General features: G+C 39.6%; 1 protein-coding gene across 5 annotated transcripts in view; it reads right to left on the minus strand.

Moving 5' to 3' along the window:
• Window positions 1-8,676, minus strand: part of tead1b (TEA domain family member 1b) — a 47,515-nt gene extending 38,839 nt beyond the window's left edge. For 3 of the 5 annotated variants that reach the window (XM_084020216.1, XM_084020214.1, XM_084020215.1), the window contains exons 1-2: window positions 8,477-8,675; window positions 7,845-7,992 (exon numbers count right to left, since the gene is read on the minus strand). The gene's annotated coding sequence lies outside the window, so the exon portion shown is untranslated. Of the gene's footprint in view, window positions 1-7,844; window positions 7,993-8,476 lie in introns of all 5 variants that reach the window. The other 2 variants (XM_084020213.1, XM_084020212.1) reach the window with 1 other exon arrangement.
• Between the last annotated feature and the right edge of the window lie 10,513 nt (window positions 8,677-19,189).

Consider the following 19,189-nt stretch of genomic DNA (forward strand, 5'->3'; position numbering starts at 1 on the left):
CTCATACAAATACTGAAATTATTCGGGATAAAAATCAACCCATCGTTAATAGATTGTATTTTTAGTATCCCCTGACATCAAGCGGATGCTTGCAACACACGAGTAACAACAGTTGTCAATGAAGACGGTCTCTTAGTGCCGTACAATCTGTGGACTAATTATACCCCTCAAGAGAAAGTATGAATGTCACCCATAGAAACACTTGTGGTATACAGATAGTACTTCAGCATACTTCTGTCTTTGCAGGGTGTTCACCATAGAAATGGTCTTATTTATGAGATGCAGGGTGGAGACGGCCTGCATTGCAATAAGTGAATGCGGTAGCTAAGCAGAGTAGTAGCTGTGACATGGCATTATGGGAAATTACACTTACCGTGAGATTACATAAACCACTCACCAAGCTGGAATCCAGCTCCTTAAATTAAGAGAACCCATTTCACCCATCAGACAGAGCAAGGTAATGAAATAGCAGATGAGAGGACTCAAATGTAATTTTCCATGTGGAGTTCTTTTGTGCCGTTATCTCAGAGGGTGCAATAATGATTCTGTGAATGACTTTTGTGCACCCCATAATGGCCCACAGTAGTTAAGGCCACACTGTGTAAAACTATAATTACCATGTGATTTCCAAACTCAACATGTTCAGCTTGTTGTAAAGACATATCCTGGCCTTTGCATAATTAAAGCAATGTCAAAAACATTCCGTGTTGAGGAAAATGAACATTTACAATGACTGAAATTCCACTTCGTTTTGGTCATTAAAATAAATTAATTACCTCGGGAAAAGGATGTTTATGGAATGAAGTCGTCGACCTTGAGATGCGGTTACAAGGCATCTATGGAAATAGTTTGGAGAATTTCATTTATTTCGAAAGCTTTACCACACAAGGCTAAGTTCAGGCATTCAGCCACTGTTTAAAATAAAGCTAAATCAACAGGTGAATACGAGTTTAGCCTTTGATTTAGAAAAAAGATATGCTTGGAGCACACACTTAACCTAATGCAATTACAATTAAGGAAAGAAAATCAGGTGGATGGCAGGAAAAATGTTAAAATTTCGGGACAAAACTACTCATTCCGTATTGGATTTTCCTTTAGGTTTCATGAATAAATCTACAGGTTTGGAGCCCAGATGAATGAACAAACGAGGTTTTCAATACCATTTTCCGCAGGTGCACTGGAGAGGCTAGAACTCTTACTTATGCCGCTTCTGTTATTGGCAGTGGCCTAGTGTTTATTTCATGCCTCTTTGAACCTGCAGGCTGAGACGCCGTGAATCTGTCTCATATCATCCCACTCAAATCTGAGGCCTGGATCCCACCGCCCGGCAACCATCAGGCCACTGTGGGATCAATCTTTGTTTGCCAGAGAATAGGATTGATTTACAGGCTCTGTCAAAGCAGCCCTCTCTACCTGCCTCAGACTGAGAAACAGGTAGCAACAACATGACCTGGACAACATCAGATATGTCGGCTAAAGGTCTCCCACTCCCAACAATAGACGGAAAATTGACACAGAAAAAAAAAATGTCTCCTTCTGCAGATATATCCCTGTCCTGCTGGTAATACGAAAATATATAAAATAAAAAAAAACAATTGGCCATTCAAACATGACATGTAATGAAAGCTCAGAAGACATTTGCCTATGGAAAATTTGCAGTGCATTCCAGACAGGATCCGCCCATGTCACCGTGGTGTGGAGGGCGAGCGGAACACATAAAGCTCAGGAAATTAAAGCTGTAAATAAAGGTCCGTCAGATAAAGGATCTCCTGACAGTTATGAGAGCAGAGCAGGCATACAGCTGGCCAGCTCTCGGCCAGGACGCGTGCGGAGGGGCATGAAAAAACAAATCACAGTGATGAGCATGAAGGCCACCATTTGCATTTGTCTCTGCCAATTCACACCGACTCTCATCTCTTTTCTTCTTCTTCTTCTGCAGCCGTCATTTATTCCCTTATATACTGCTTACTTTCCTGACTCTCCACATCCATCTTTGTCTTGGAAACTACTGCATATCACACTGAACTCATCTGTCAAACAGCCTCCTAGCATCAAAGGTGACATCAAAAAAATCTTGTGGGACTTCATTTTAGGGATGACTGCATGATTCAGAGTATATTTATACATATTGATGTATCATCAGTACTGTAGATATGACTTCAAACAGCATGTATTGTTCATTTGATGCGATCCCATATCAGAGATTGCCAAGCTCTCGGTGGTTCAACAGTATTTTTTGACAGCCTGGTCAAAAAATCTGACATATTTTACATTTAACTTATTAAAAGTTACAAGGTTGTTGTGGAGAAATGTCTATTTAATTAGAGGTTGTTTGCCTTTTCACACGTTTGGCCATGTAGAGTTTTCTTTTTTTAAATTACATTTTCTGTGTCAACTGTTCGACATTGAAAGAAGATCAAGGCAGCTATGTAAGAAATAATCAAAACTTGTGACTTCCTGGTATTAAAGCCATCCTATTCACTTTTCAGGAATACGCCACTAGGGTTGTCACGATACTAGAATTTGAAGGTCCATACCGATACCCAGGAAAATACACCATACTCGATACCACGGGGAGAAAATTAATAAAAATTAAGAGGCAGACTTTTTTAAATAAAGATTAGAACAATAGTATCAAAGTATTGCAAGTTAGTATCGAATCTGATACTCATTTTCATTCAGTATCGATTATTTATCGATTATGGATTTTTTTGACAACCCTATACGCCACACTACACATGATCATAAAAACAAAAAGCTAAATTAATTTGTGTGCACTCCGTAAGAGAAATGAGGCTCCAAGGCTGACACACTAAGCAGGGAGTTATTAATGTGGACAATATACAAAGACGCTATGTGCAATCTTGAATATTTGTCCATCAGAAACCAAACAGAAAGCAGAAAAAAGACATTTAAACATCGAAGACATTAAACATGAAGCGACCATGAACAGTTAAGACAATAAGGCTGCACCTGACATCCCTGCTACTTAGCATGCTAAAGCAGTTTTTTAGTATGTACTAAATCTTAGTATGAAACAAAAAGAGAACATGAATTGCAAACTATTTCCAGTGAAATATCACTGGACACTAAACTGGACAGGCATAAATATTACACAATACAATGCAGTAATGACAAACAGCTCTGTTATAACATTTCATTGTGCTTAGCGTAATATATCTTTAAAATTAGTTTAGACCTCGCAAATCATCATCATCATCATCATCATCATCATCATCACATGAGGTTGGCTCAGGTTATACAACCCCAACCAGTAAGGAGACTCTCAGGAAGAGACGTGGTAACTACTGCTCAATGCCTCCGAAAATACACACGCGAGTGTTTAGTCACGCAAAAAGTAAAGGATGTAAATTACAAGCAAAAACATGATCATTCTTCCAAGACTGACAAACACACACAGTCTCTATGAGAGGCAGGCGGACACACCTCGGTTTGGTTGAGAAAACGGTTTTGGCCAGCCTTTGTTGAGAGTGTGATTATAAAGCAACAAGACATCATGTTGAAAATGTCTATTATTTGGGTCTATTAAACATACTAAACTGTGGGGGGGGGGGGGGGGGGGGGGGCACTATACAGCTCTTGGTTGCTGTGTCCCGGCTCGGATTCCTAACTAATTTACTGGCCACAGCCTGCATATTAATGTTGGGAGCTCACCCTCCAGTCTATCTGCCCCTCCACTGAATCCAGGGCACCTTCGGGGCAGAGAGAGAGAGAGAGAGCCTCCCTGATCTGTGTCAGCCATGATAACAATGCAGCGACCACTGATGAAAGGTCTTGTGGAAATTTATTACAAGCAACGACTGGGGAGTACGGTGCCAGAGAGACTGAATAACCCACATTTGAATACAAGCCACAAATTATACACAGTTTCAGTAAATGAAGTGACTGTGTGCCTTTGTTCCACGGGTTTCCTTTCAGTGGAAAGCTGAGCACCACTACCACCACTATGGTCGGCACCGAGAAAGGAAGTTGTTGAAGCAGATATTTCCTGCTTCCATTGTGGTTAAGAACTCAAAATGTTTATAGTGGTTTCAGAAACTGACTCATCTAATGATTCAGTACATGTTGCTCCTCATCTGTGTGTGATCATGAGGCAGCTCGTTTATTTGGCTTTTATTCCAAATAGGAACAGATTTTTAAAAATGCATATCCCATTGACTTAATAAGGAGCTACTCGTCCATTATGAGCGGTTGAGACATCATGCTTTTTTTCCCAAAAATGAAGACAGTTGCCATATGGTAGGAATTATAAGTCTGTAATATTAAAGTGGTGAGCCTTCAAAGGGTCAGAGAAGCTCAATCATTGGGTGCTTTACTTTAAAACGAGAAACTTGTTCCTGTTGAGGGAATGAGGAGGCAACGTATGCGACAGCTCGCACGCAAAATGCGAGTAGACTGGAACACAGCTTGTCCTCCATAAGTATGCACGGGGAGAAGGAGAAAAAAAAACTGTTGCACTTACTAAGGTGGTTGACAGGGCCAAAGTGCATTCGGTAGCTGGCAGTCATTTTATGGCTGCAGTACTGAAGCAGATTTACTTAGATGACGTCAGTGGCTTTGAGCCAGCTTTTCCTTTTTGGTGGCACTCTCCGCTGGCCTCAGTGGGCCTTGCTCAAACTGCTGAGCAGCAACACATACTCTAAAATTCCCTTTCTAGACCAGGGTTTACCTCAGGGCACACACACTCAGCCTGGAAGCCTGCAGGAGTGTCCTCTTTTTGAAGCGTGCTTTGACCGGGGAGAACACTGATGTTTTGATGCGATTCTCCCCCTGCCACACATCACATCTAATTACACAATTAATGACCCCGTGTCCAGATTCAATTACAGATCGCCGATCGTTTTTTTCGAGCCCGGAATTTTCACGACAAAAATAAATGCCTAATAAATTTGTGTATTATCATTTCAATTAAAAAACACATGGAGACGATGTGTTCGCGTTCCCATGAGGAATTTCACAGGCCCCTTAATAGAAACCGGAGAAAATGTAGTACGTTTGTATTATCAGGCAGTTCAAAGGGGAAGACTTTATTTCTAACATCAATATCCTGTTCATACATGGATGGTACTGTCCAGAAACAATGCAAGAATTAAGAACTAGAGATGCACCGATACGGACCGATCGATGGACACCAGGCCAATTTGGTATCCTACGTCATTATTATAATAGATAACGATTTAGTACACTCATATCTTTGTATTTCTTTGTTTTGCAAAGTAAGAAAATCAATGTTTTAGTCAGGCCTGATGTTGCAAATGAGTGCTAAAATGAATTTGCATTTTAGTGCAGACAGAAGGTGGTGTCACCTAAATGTCTGTTTACATCAGAACTCCAGTGAAGAAATAATCAAGCTGAAAATAATACAAGTGAAATCAATGAGAGATGCCGTCTAAACCGCTCTAAGGCACCTGTTGCATGGAGCACAGACAACACAGGTGCTTCTCTCCAGCAGGCCATTAGGACTCTCACACACAGACTGTATCTCGTAATGTGCTCTAATTAAAAACAGTCAGGAACCATTTGTGGTTATTCTAAAAAAAAAAAATAGGCTAATGACATTTACTGGCTTCTGATTTTAAAACCATTGAGAGAATCAGCGTGTCCTTATCAATCCACGTAACTGCAGTTCTATGTTTTAAACAGACATCAGGCTTCATCCCTCGAACACAGTATTTCTTCAAGTGGCATAAATAAACATGGTTATAGCTAAACACATGAAGACGTATAAGGTAAGTTGTTCATGAAGCATAAAATGAGCAAAGACGTTTGACAAATGTTTGGCCAAAAATCCAGTTTTGTGAAAGTGGACAGCCCTCTAACAGGTACGGACAACTGGAGAAAACAAGAGTCTCACTTTGCTGCAAGAGGCAATAAGAGTCCACTGTGCTTCACAATGGAACCTTATTCTGTCCAAACTGAAGGACTGCACTCTGTTGTTCTGTCCTCAGGCCTCAACAAGGCAGAAAAACCTCCACCAACAATGTATTGAAATGACACATTCTGTGTAGCCGCTGAAGCGATGCATCCACAATCAGCATCTGCTTATATTCCCCTTGTGTCGTAATACAATTAATTAATACCAAAAAATTCACTCTGCAAGTCTGTGTCTTTCTGCTCATGGCTAATTCCAAATTACTTAAAGTGTTAGACTAATCATAATATACAGAAGGACACAGTAGCTGTGATCTGTGTTGTGGTCTTGTTAACAAACTGCAGATATCTATGCCGATGTGACAATTAAACACGCTCCATATTCTGAGCACATCCACGATTGAGGAATTGCCTACATATTGTTCTGAACATGCCGGCGGCTGGCAGGTTTTGGTCGAAACAGCATGAAAGTGCAAACAATATAACGTGCAGCGGTGTTGACCTGAGGGGCCGTGATTGTATCGGGGTGCTCGTGGCCCCCGTGAAAAAGCAGAGGGAGTTCAGTAACTCGTGGTCTCAAAGCTAAAGTCTCATTCAGTCAAACAAAGACAACATCCTATTATTACCCAAATGTTATGCAGGCTTCCGTCCAACAGGTCCGCTGGTTGCATAAGCTGAAAACAAAGCATCTATTTCTACCCCTACTTATTTCTTTCTATTTTCACTGAGACATGTCTGGGGTTACGCCTGATTGCATCACGATGATGATAAATGATAAAAACCCTTTCACGTTAATTACATTATTTGTAAAAAAGTTGCCTTTTGGTCTCATAAGTTACATAAAAATGATAAACAGTAGTTCAAATGAATATTAACAGCAGCAGAGAACTCCACATAACCAGCTGCTTTCACATAAAAGGGGAAAAAAGGTGCCAAAGACTCGTTACAGTACTTTGTTCAAGCTTGCAGGTCTTTTTTTAACCCAACAGCTCAGTTATGTCACTCGTTCTGCTAGGCTTACTAAAATACTAAACAGTAACTTTCACAACGTTTTGCAGGGTTTTTAATGGAGAGGCGATAAGCTGCGTGGGATACTGAAAGAGCGGGAGAACGAAGGAGGTTATTTCATGATTCTTGTCTAAATGAATAAAAAGTATAAAGACACCCTGATTGAATCACAGCAGCATATCTGAGCTGTTTTAAACTGTGGCCTGATGGCCTGACCGGGCTGTTGCTTCAAAGCAACACTGAATCTGACCATTTAAAGGAGCAGATATCCAGATCAGTGTCAGAGGGGTTAAAAAAACAAACAAACACAAAAACAAGTTGAAACTAACCAAAGTCTGGCACAAACAAGGGGTCCGCCCACTTTTTAAACCAACTTTACTGTTGCTAATCAAAGCTTTTGGCCTCCTTCTCATCCCTCCCTTTGCATAGTGGCCTGTGTAATATATGCAGCAAAAGTGAAATCATTGTGAGGAGTAAAACTTTGTGACACACACACACACACACACACACACACACACACACACACAGCTGGCATAGCTGGAGGTGGGGTTCAGTTTTAGCTGAGCAGGCATTTCCCAAAGTAGAGGAAGGAAAAGGGAAACAATGAAGGAAACTCCAAATAAAAGCTGCATGAGCATCGGTTTAAACCCATGTTTTCCTCATCAATGATAATCAAAGACTTTAACAGGTCATTTATTGTCATGTTAAGCCACAAAACTAACACAAAACCTATACAAATGGCATTGTTTTTCTTACAGTGGCAGTTTAAGTTGCTCGGGGAGACACAGAGGAGGTTTAACCCACTAAGCAATCAATAAATGGCTTAAACTCACATTTTCCATGCGCTTTATATTCGGTTTCGTTGAGTTACGGTAACAACACACGCTGTTCGGAGAAGTAACAAACAAACAGGCTTTATAAACAACAAACAAGCATGTACTTACGCAAAACTTCGATGGCGATGTAAAAAAAAAGAAAAAAAGGCAGCGTCAAAAACGTGTCGAAGCAACAAGTCCCTCCACCGTGTTTTCTTCTTCGAGGTGGTCCGAAAACGCTCCGGGGAAATCTCCCAACAAGTCCCGGCCGAGCCAACTACGGAGAGCAGAACAGCAACGTTTTCAACCGTCATCTTGTCCACACAGAAAAACGTTATTCGTGTTGTAAATGTATGTTATTATTTCTTTAGGGCATCCCGAAATCCCTGCTGGGGACTTTCTGGGGATCTGAAACGGGACAAAACGTCCTCCGGGGGCTTTTATAGGGGCGTAGGATCGGGCTTCTTTTCAAAAAAATGTGAAAAATGTGAAAGATTTTCCGGCGCGATGTGAAAGCCGCGGGGCGACAACAGCGAGGGTTCAAAGTGAGCACCCTGTTGCAAACGGCGAGCAGGATATCGGCCATCTAGCTCAGCGGTGGGAACACACGACCTAACGAGAATTAGTATAAAAAACACCTTAATAACCCGACGTTTTCAATAAAATAGTCAAACAAATATCCAAAACACGTCAACTACAACCCTCAGGAACAGAAAGTCTACAAACCAGTTTGGATACCTGCAACTACCATTGAAACTTACCTCGTTATTGATAGCTCATATAAAAAAAATGTCCCTTTTTTGAGTAATGGGATGTTACGGGGTATTTTTTTAATACTATGTCAAGTTATTCTGGTGTTTCTGGGCCAGGTGTAGGTGAATCGCTTCGCGCACTGACAGAGATGCGAAGAATGCTCGGAATGAGACGAGGAATGAAATGAACGCAGGCAGCGAGTTTGCGGGGCGGAGCGAGAGGTGGCGTCATCCGCAGCCCGGTAGCCAGCCTGGGCAGCGGGCAGCAGCAGCGGCGGCGGCGGCGGCGGCGGCAGCAGCAGCAGCAGAGGCGGGGAGGGTACAAAACATCCCGGGAAATGACGCCTTCGGGGACACCACGAAGCTCGGATTTTACAGCTCTTCGCACACAGTGGTAAACACGAGGTATTCACACATTTAACTTAGTACAAATGCAGGCAAAAGAACAGTAAAATAATATATACTTAAAGTACTGCGTTATATGCAGAATGCCCCATTCCAGAATCATATTATAGGACATAACTGGATTATAATAAGATTGAGATGCAGGAATGTGTACATTATTTAAGCAGGAGCTCATTTCAGTTACTGTACATGTCAGGTAGCTTGTGAAGTGTTATTGATGATATAATATATTTAAACCATGCTGTATAAATGAATGGGGGTAAATAAAGTATGATATTTGCCTCTGAATTTTAGCGACAAAGAAGTGTAAACATAAAAATAAAAAATCACTAGTAAAGTACAAGTACATCAAAATTCTGCCCAAGTACTACGGTATTTAGTTAAATTCCACAACTGCTTTCAGATCACCTCAAACATACCAAACCCATGCTTTTAATTTTAATAACAGAGAGTGTCTTTAACAGCTGAATCCTTGTGTTTCTTCATTTCCTCCTTAAATCTGTGACTTGAGATCTTGGCAGTAGAAGAGAGTAACTAAGTATGTGTACTCGAGTATTTAAATGGAGTTTAGTACAGTTAAGATGTGCTTGTTCTTTATTGTAGTTAGTGACGTTTAAAAAATCAGGTTTACAGCTTATAGAACATGATCTATTGTTACGTATTGAACTAATAAAAGTATATAAAGTGGATCAAATTAGCTCCACCTTGATCAATGAAAATATTAATGTATAATTAATATATATAAATACATTTACATACAGACAGTGTTTTTGTTGAACACACAATCACACAAGCAAACAAACAGGACAGAAAACACAAACTGCAGCAACAAAGCTTCAGAATAACATAACACAAAAGTTAACCATTGGATTATTTGCACAGTGCACCAATGTGACAGGACAATCAGCTGTTTTGAACTGCTTTGCTCTGTGAACTCACGTGACATCTGGGGATATAAATATACCAAACATGATTTGTTGTCATGGTTTCCATGTATTCTTTGTGTTTCCTAAGGGCACATTTTGTTCTTAATCACATTCTCACTTTGGCTCGTTCCTTATCACTCAGTTCAGGGATCAAATATTTCCCACAGGACTAAAGGGCAGCAGCTGACAAATTGGAGATATGAGGGGAGTTTTGAAAACGAGGCCTTCATGCAGATTGGATGTGGAGAAACTTTGTTAAGTTAGAATCACCACTTTAACAAACAATCACAGACACACATAAATCTTTTAAATTCATTATTTCATGTATTTCCCTCTTAACAAGTCTTTCTCGTTAGCGCAGTGATATACCACTTACATAACATGCTATGCATTAATGGTAAATTTGAGCTAACATCATCTTAAAGTCTATTACATCTAAATTATTGAAACAAACTATGTTTACAGACCTTCTATATATTGTTTTATAAAGGTTGAGCTGGCCTAATAGACAGAAAACCCAGTCAAAGACACATCTGTGGTCCTGTCTGAACAAGTCATCCATTAGAAGCCAGTGTTTTGACACCAATCCTTCAAAGGAGACGCATCTATGAAGATGAACGACTGCCCCTCCGAGGACATCCATCAACACCTTTTAGCACCTGTCTGTGCACGTTTAGCCGCGAGAGAAACACGCTGTGGTGTACGACTTAAATGTTCTTTATACAGGATTGTGTTTCAGTGCATTTATTTTGTTCTGTCTGTCTTTTTTTAAATTTCCTAATCTGTTGAAAGTGCACTTCATGGTACAGCAGAGCAGGAGCCACTCAAAGCCGTTGTCAGCAGTCATATCACTTTCACATTGTCCTCCTGGGTGTTAGCTGTTCTCTAGTCATCAAAAGCAAATGTAACTGGGACATCTCTAATGAAAATCCCTTGAAGAGATGAATGCAGCGGTAATTCCAGGAGCAGACGTGTCACGGTTGTATTCCATCAGCTGACAGTGTTTAAAAGCCATACATGTTAAAAATAACCTCTCATCACGTGTGTCAGCAGCTTTCTCATGAGAAGTTCAGTCTCATTGGCCACAAAGGAGAGTGCACATTGCAGCTTACTGACCCAAATAATTACACTTCAATTACGGATATACAAAATATGTGAATTACTCATGTTCTTATTGTATTTTGTGGTGAAAAAGCTGCTAGATCGATAGAGCACCTTATACAACGACACCATTCATGCAGCCACTCTCTGTGTGATATAGGGTGTCGCCAAATAAGAGAGGGTGCAGTGGTTTGAGATGTATAGGTGGCAAATGAAACAAGACAGGCAGCTAAACGTGTCCACGGGGGAATTATTCAATGCATGTGAGACGATGTGGGAGAGTCACATGTTCCACTTATTAGAGGCAGATAAATAAGGTCCACGCCTATGTCAACACACACACACACACACACACACACACACACACACACACACACACACACACACACACACCTCTGTCAGCTTTTTGCTTCAACACAAAATGTAAAACGTTAGTAGTAGAATGAACCACTGCCCCATATAAATATGTGTGTGTGTGTGTGTGTGTGTGTGTGTGTGTGTGTGTCTGTGTGTGTGTGTGTGTGTGTGTGTGTGTGTGTGTGTGTGTGTGTGTGTGTGTGTCAGTATCTTAGAGGATGCCAGACAACGATCTATTTAAATGTTATTGGAAATATTTTAACTAGAAGTCTAGCCGTTATTTTAAACTCCTGCAAGCCTATCTGTATGCAAAGTAGTTTGATGGAGTCCAACAATAGCAGTAAGATTTACGGCTGTTTTATCTTTTTATCTTTCCTCTTTGGGTTATTGAGCACTCCAGTTCAGGGGTCGGGTTCAATGGTTATGATCCAATTAGCCTTTATTCTTCCCCACTCTCTGTACAAAAGTGTTTCTACGCAAGAATACTCGCTGGTCCTTGATTTACTGTGCAGTAATTTGATTAAACACATCTAAAGTATAAGAAGAAAACTGAAAAAGAGAAGTTGTGCTTTAGTGGTGCATATTTTCAAACTAATTGTAATGCAAACACCGATGCAAACAAGCAACCCAGGGCATGCACGCTCTCATACTCCTGCATTACTCAGACCTACACTCTCCTGTATTGCACTTACACTGCACCGCGTGTTCACTTTGCCAACAAAAGGTCGACAATTTCAGCCAAACTGAACAAAAACAGGCTAATGGACCCGACCCTGTCATGGTACAGCCGCACGGTCGTTCAGAAATAACACTGTAATAACAAACACTTTGCGTCTACACACAGGCCGCTGTTTTCAAGAGCTCTGGGCTGATTTAATTGCCTAACAGTATCTCTTACTTCCAATAACTAATGAGTATGAAGGGCCCAATGTGAATTCATGACTGGGAGGTATTTTCCTTGTGACACTCTTGTCTTTGCTAATACATTCCAATCATTTAGGTCTTGAACCTGCATAAGTTTGTCCGCTGATTTGATATTCATATTTTGTTTTTCCATTCATTGACAATCCTGTACATTATAACACTCCCTGACAAGAAGATCATTCATTTCTGTGAACCTGAGTTCATTTGTATCTTCCAGTCGCGTTGGCATCCAAATATATTGAGCTTAACATTAGTAGCATACACCCCTAGGGGATCCGCTGAGTTACTGCAGGGGTCCCCGAAATTATTTGATCCCAAACGGTTTTTCTTCCAAAAATGTATGTCCAAAAATCCACCTTAACATGAATGCAAGAAGCAAATATAAATCTTCCTGTTTGTTTAATAGTATGTTGAGAAATTGTGATGTAGAAATTCCAAAATAGTCAACAATTATTATTTTAATGGCTTGGCATCGTATACATACATCATTATAAAATACTGTTATACCGGGCACTATTGACCTGGTTTAATAAGGAACACAGTTTTATATGATGGGGGTCCCTCCAACGGATCACTATAGGCCTTTTTTTAAACACTGTATTTATTCACTGTATATTATTTATAGTTTTCAGGTTTTGTTCATACAGAAACAGAGATCAATACAAAAAATACAATGCAAACAACATTAACCATGACCCCCCCCCCCCTCCCTTGAGAAAGTAAACAACAACATAATAGTAATATTAGTGGTAGTGTTAAGTATTGCATTCAATTAAATAAAATAAATAAATAAAATAAGTGAATAAGGAAAGAAGTCTCTATAGGCCTTGATGGCCCTTGGCCTGAAAACGTTGAAGACCTCTGGCCTACACATTAATGAATGTATATATGGTCCATCCTGTTTGGATCCTGTTTTGAACAACAAAAATATTAGATAAAAGCAAAACAAATCCCAAACCCTTTTGTAATGTTTCTCTCTCGCCTTCACTCCGCTGTGTCACTCCCAACATTCATGCCAATTTCAGCTGAGATCAAATATGTCAGAGGAGCAACCCGATTCGGTAGCTTGGAGACGCAGATAATAACAGCTTAATCATGAAATGAATGCCTCAGAGACCACCAATCAGATGTTGTGAACCAGCCATGCTTTAGTTTCTCCACTACAGTCGCTCCTGCTTGATAAGGTTTTGTCTGCTTTGAACCTGCTGCTCTCAGCCTCTGAGGGAGGCCATGGTGCAATAGAATTAGCCTGGTTTAGTTCATTTTGCCCCAGATCTGCCACTGCCTGGCCTGGTCTGGTTCAGCCTGGCCTGCAACCTCCTCTAATCAGAGAGCCGTGTAAGGCCAGGGGCTTCACAGGCTCCATGCTCTGACTGCTCAGCCAGCTGCTGATTCGCTTTATTCAGAGATAAGAGGCCGACTAGTGAGGGCCCCTTACTTGGGTGAATGAATAGGAGTGGAGGAGCCCACATCCCAATCAAGAGAGCTTCTGATTATTCCATACATTTCTGTTAAAGTGGATGTTTGTTTGTATCAGCAAATGTGCCTAAATAAACCCAAACTGTTCATTTGTTAGATAGATAGATAGATAGATAGATAGATAGATAGATAGATAGATAGATAGATAGATAGATAGATAGATAGATAGATAGATAGATAGATAGATAGATAGATAGATAGATACTTTATTGATCCCGAAGGAAATTCAAATTGTTATGTTATAATATAACAGTATATAACCACAATAGTCTCACTGTCCTGTATGTTCTAAATATATAAATAACCTGTCCACTTGGACCGATGCTATTAAATCCTGCTTTCAAGGCTTACACATGAACAGAAGAACATTATGAAAAAGCGAGGTGTCTGTAAACGCCCCCTTGTGGCGACTTAGAAACCGTTTTCTGTGTCACTTGTCAGCTCACACAAGTGGGTCAGTGGGTCTTGGCCCTCTTGCAGGCGATGAAGCAGGTGGTCAGAGTTCACAAAGAACAACCACAGGGATGCTTTTTCATCTCCACGGTTACGTACGATAAAAAGCAGTGTATTTCAACTTTAAATGTACCGCTCATATCCATGGTGGTTACTATGTGATATGAGGTTTTGTCTTATAGGTTCAAAACATACGAAGAGCTCCTCCTCCTTACCAGTCAAGTCTGGAAATATGCCTTCATGGTGCTAATATCAAAACAAAATGAGTACCCAGAAATCAAAGTGAAGAGTAATGAACAGCATCGTAGTGGAGTAAAACTGACTAAACAGACACAAAGCATGTCGGTTGGGCACAGCCACTCACATTTTAGCCTGTGATGATTTATTTTATGCAAGATATAATAAATCCTAGCGGTACAACCGGTTGCCCTCTACTCTGGTCATTAAGCAGGGCTCCATTAAACAGCAGGTAGGTCTGTGGATGACCATCAATGGTCCCAATAAATGACGTTCAATATTCCAGCACTGCAGACCTTTAAATGGGAAGTGATTTCTAGTTCAAACTGTATTTTTGTACAATTGATGAAATGACAAATCCATCATGTGTTTTCCATAGAGGAGGAACTCAGATATCAGTGAACAATTTCTGTTTCCACATACAGTTAAAGAGTCACAATGTATTTTATTTATTACTGATAAGGGTTCTAAGTGAACTAAATATCCAATAAATGTAGAAATGAATTTATATGTCTGCTGATTTTGCATGGAGTTTGTACAGATCCTGTACATCTGCTGTAGCCTACATCAATTACATATACATTTAAGATTGAGTTCTTTAAATAAGATCTTTTACGATAGGAATGTACATTAAATAAATACTGTACATACAGTACTGCATGTAGAGGTTATAAAGGACAAATGTGTCACTGAATGAAATTTAGCTCCAACAAAATCTTTGCAAATGCAGTTTCAAACGTTTCCATATACCGCCGGCGCTGTTTGGGTGATTATTTATCACAGTTTTAAAGAGTGTGCATACCTGCTAGTTGCCTACAAATCTCTTTATCTCCTTGGCAGCTCGGTTGTCTATTCAATAGAAGACCCTGCCAGTAGGGCACAGACATTAAAGACAGATGATTGCATAACCAATGTTTAAAATGTGATTATAAGCAGATGTGCAGGCCGATTGTATCTCAGGCAGAGGATTTGGGATATCACACAGATGCATGCTTTTAGAACAGAGCTTCATGTCCTGCCATCAAAGAGAACCAGCCCAACATCAAATTTCTGCCGTCTGGTGAACATTTTTACTCTTTTACTAACTTCTGTATATGTTTATGATAAAGGCATATGGCTTCATAGATATTGTAAAATATAAGTTTGGCCACACAATCCAACCCGGTGAATGTGCGTGTTGAAAGAGCACGGATAATAGTGGAGAACATAGATAACATTTGATAGATTCTCCTGCTACAAGGCCTGAGCAGGAATCAATAACAAACATACAAGTTCCTGAGCCTCTTATGAACATATAATACTCCTCTTCTTGGTCAGCCCTGCCAAGCTTACCTTACCTGTGGGTGTTTTTCTTAACTGCTGCCAGAACTGCTGTTGTCCTCTATAAAGGACAGCCGGGGCAGCTTGTTTGATATGAATGTTGAGGTATAAAGGCAGATACAGGAGTGTAATTACACCTAATGGCTGGAAATGCTCCTGTTCAAGACATCTTGGCGTATGATGTCTGATTATGGGTGATCATTTTCTGCTTTTTGGTGAAAAAAGCATGGCTCCTAGCTCCTGGGATTTACTGATGATAGTGGTTCAGAACAATGGACTATTGAAGGGCATTGTCACCAACCCAGCATAAATGTCAGAGGGTTAGACTGACTCGAAATCCAGGGCTCAATTTAGAGTAGCATCCTCAAGCAAAACTAAGAGAAGCAGATAACTTGAGGATGAATATATATATATATATATATATATATATATATATATATACATAATATATACAGAATCTACAGAGTAGAGCAAGTCATGATATGTTGTTGAGTATATTTGAATTATGAGCTTTCTTTGAGTATTTTATGGAAATGAATGAAAATGGTTTCACCCTGAATACAGGATAACGAGGTAGACGATGGAAGAAAATATGGTTTCGAGGCCTTGAACTTACATTTATGGATGTGATATTAAGCCATCAGAAACAACAGATTTATAATAAAATACTTTCCTTCCTTGTTTTTCAAATCATCCTCAAAACAAAAACAGAATGAGATGAGTTTGGATGAACTCAAGGACATATTTCCAAAACAGATGGGAAAGAGCATTCAGAATCAACATCCAGTTTGAACCTCTTAAGTACACATTTTAGAATCTGTGAAGTAATTTAAATGTAACTTTATTAGTAAGCACACATTTGAAAGAGGAAGCAAGGAAATGCAGAAAAGGTGGAGTCGGTGTGTGATGTCATCAACTGTTTACTCACCAGTCAAATGTGCTATAATTTGCATTAATTTCCAGAGCAGAAATAAAAAAATGGGACACAGCCAGGTTCAAAATTCTTGTTTCATTTTGGCAACATATTAGAGTAGATAATAAAATGTTACCACATTTTAGGAATAAAATATTACATAAGTGTGACTGATGTATGAACAAACTCCTTTGTAAATACATGCAGAATATACTGAAGGAAACTAGAACGTTTGGTGCATGTTACTAATACTGAAGTGGCACAAAATTCCATAATGAAGGTAAATTACCGTTGGACAAGCCACTTGTAGTTTTATGTAAAAAGAGGATTATATTGCCTTTACATTTTAAATCCTAAATGTGGAATTCTATTAAAATAAATATCTTTCCATAATAGAGATTTGAGCTCTATCCATGTCCTGGGAGCTACGTGTGATGGTGAGCCACATGTAGCTGTCTACAGGAAGAAATCCTCCAAACATACCACATGTGTGTAACAACAGTGTCGCCATTGTTCGGCATCACAGGTAGTAGTTTTTATTCAGTTGCCTTTTTCAGGCATGCTGCTTCCTTCTCACCCGCTGGTTTCCAGGGAAAACACAAAGCCAGACCTGCAGCAAATATCTGTTCATGACATTTGAGCAAGGTCTGGCCAAACTCACTGTCACTCTGAGATATCTGAATGAAATTATCCAAATTATCTGGACTGTTTTGAATTGAACCAAAGAGAATTGTCAATGGCATGCTTAGTAATCCTATTAAAGGATCAGTTTACCCAAATCACACACACACACACACACACACACACACACACACACACACACACACACACACACACACACTATACTGAATGAGATTAATTGAATTCATTAATGTTAAAGTAAAATATTGTAAATAAACCATAAAATGAACCTAAATGACAATCTGAGGCAATGTCAAAACATATCCAAGTCAGCAGCACATATTTGTGAGCTGCACTCAATTTTCCAGCTTAATAGAATTTTGAGGTTCAAACTGAGGTAAGAATCTGAAGGATTGTGGTTGTAAAGGCTGGTTTGCTTTAATAAAAATGTAATTACAAATGTTTGTGCGCTGAGCAGCAGTTAAATTTAGAATAGGCAGCATACAATTTGTTCCAGGATCAAACACATTCTTTCAATTAATAAAACATACTGTGGGGACTTTGAGAAATGATTACTGAATACTTTGCGATATGTTTGCACATTTAGAGGGATGACGTTTGAAACACGCCACTAAAAAAGAAATATTTGCTGCTTAGAGCAACGATGATGATCAGGAAGAGATTATCGGATGACAAAATCTAAAATAATGAATAATGCAGTTAATGTAAACATTCATCTATTTACGGTTTCTCCAAAACACCTAATTACCTTATTACCTAGTGTAATATGATGAATGAGACTTTTCTATTAATGCTGGGCACAAACAGGACACGAGAACAGATAAAATAGTCTTTAGTGGCAGAGGTTCAGTTCAGAGCAGATCAGTGAGCGAGGCAGGCAAGGGGGAGGACAAAACAAGTTCCAATGACAAACAGGCAAGGTTCAAAAACACTGGCTCTCGGGAGTTTCAATATTTGAACTCAAAATCATTTGCGTGATGCTCTGGCTCGAAAGCCTATCAGCGTTGAGATTATCTTCGTGGTGTTACGAATCAGAAATGGAGACAAAGCATATGGAGTGTGGACGCCCACATATAGGACCTCACATTAGAGACGGTGACTGTATAAACCAGAGACCATCTGTGGAACAAATAAGACATTATTATTTTAAATGTTTATGGAGCAGCTACTGTGTTCACATAGCCTACCTTTCAATCAAACTAAAGTCCATTCAGAAAACAAGCGTTTTAAAAGTCTTTCCGACAGACCTAACAAACCATGACTTCAGAATTTTTACAATTTGTCGTCATTATGCTGTTATTGTGGTATTATTTTGTATCCGTTTGTTGCAGTTAAATCACAACTAAATTGTTTATTTTGGGTTCACATCGCTGTAGTAAACCAGCCGATGTGTGGCTTGTTATTCACAGTCCGTATGAGATGAAAAACATAAAGCAAAAAGACCCGGCTGTTTCAAGGCAAGAAGAACTTGGAAAAAACTGTGTTGTAACAGAGTGTGTCAATTTGAACTATTCAACAATGTTATTTGATAATCTGTTAACCTTTTACCACATTTTAGCCACAAATTTACATGCTGATTATTCAGATGCTCAATATTCCATAACAATTCAAATTCCTACATTCAACACGTGAAAAGTATCAAAAAGTAAATACTTGTACTGCAGAAATAAAAAAGCTCCTGAGAGTATAATATGATATAGTATATTATGAGGTTATTATTCATTCATGTGTAAATAGCAATTTACTGTTGGCGTTAATTTATATTCTGCTGTGAAGAGAAGTCATTAGATGTTTTGTGATGATGTGATTATGATGAAGGCCGGTGACGTTTGAAGACATTTCCCATGTCGTTGCTGTCTGATCCAACAGAGAGAAGCAGAAGCTCCATGCAGACAGAGAGGAGCCTCGGCAGCATCGCTGAAGTCCACTTCATTGTTCAGCAGCGTTTCTTCCATCCGTCCAGCA

This window comes from Eutrigla gurnardus (genome assembly GCF_963514095.1).
Source record: "Eutrigla gurnardus genome assembly, chromosome: 1".
NCBI classification, from domain to species: domain Eukaryota; kingdom Metazoa; phylum Chordata; class Actinopteri; order Perciformes; family Triglidae; genus Eutrigla; species Eutrigla gurnardus.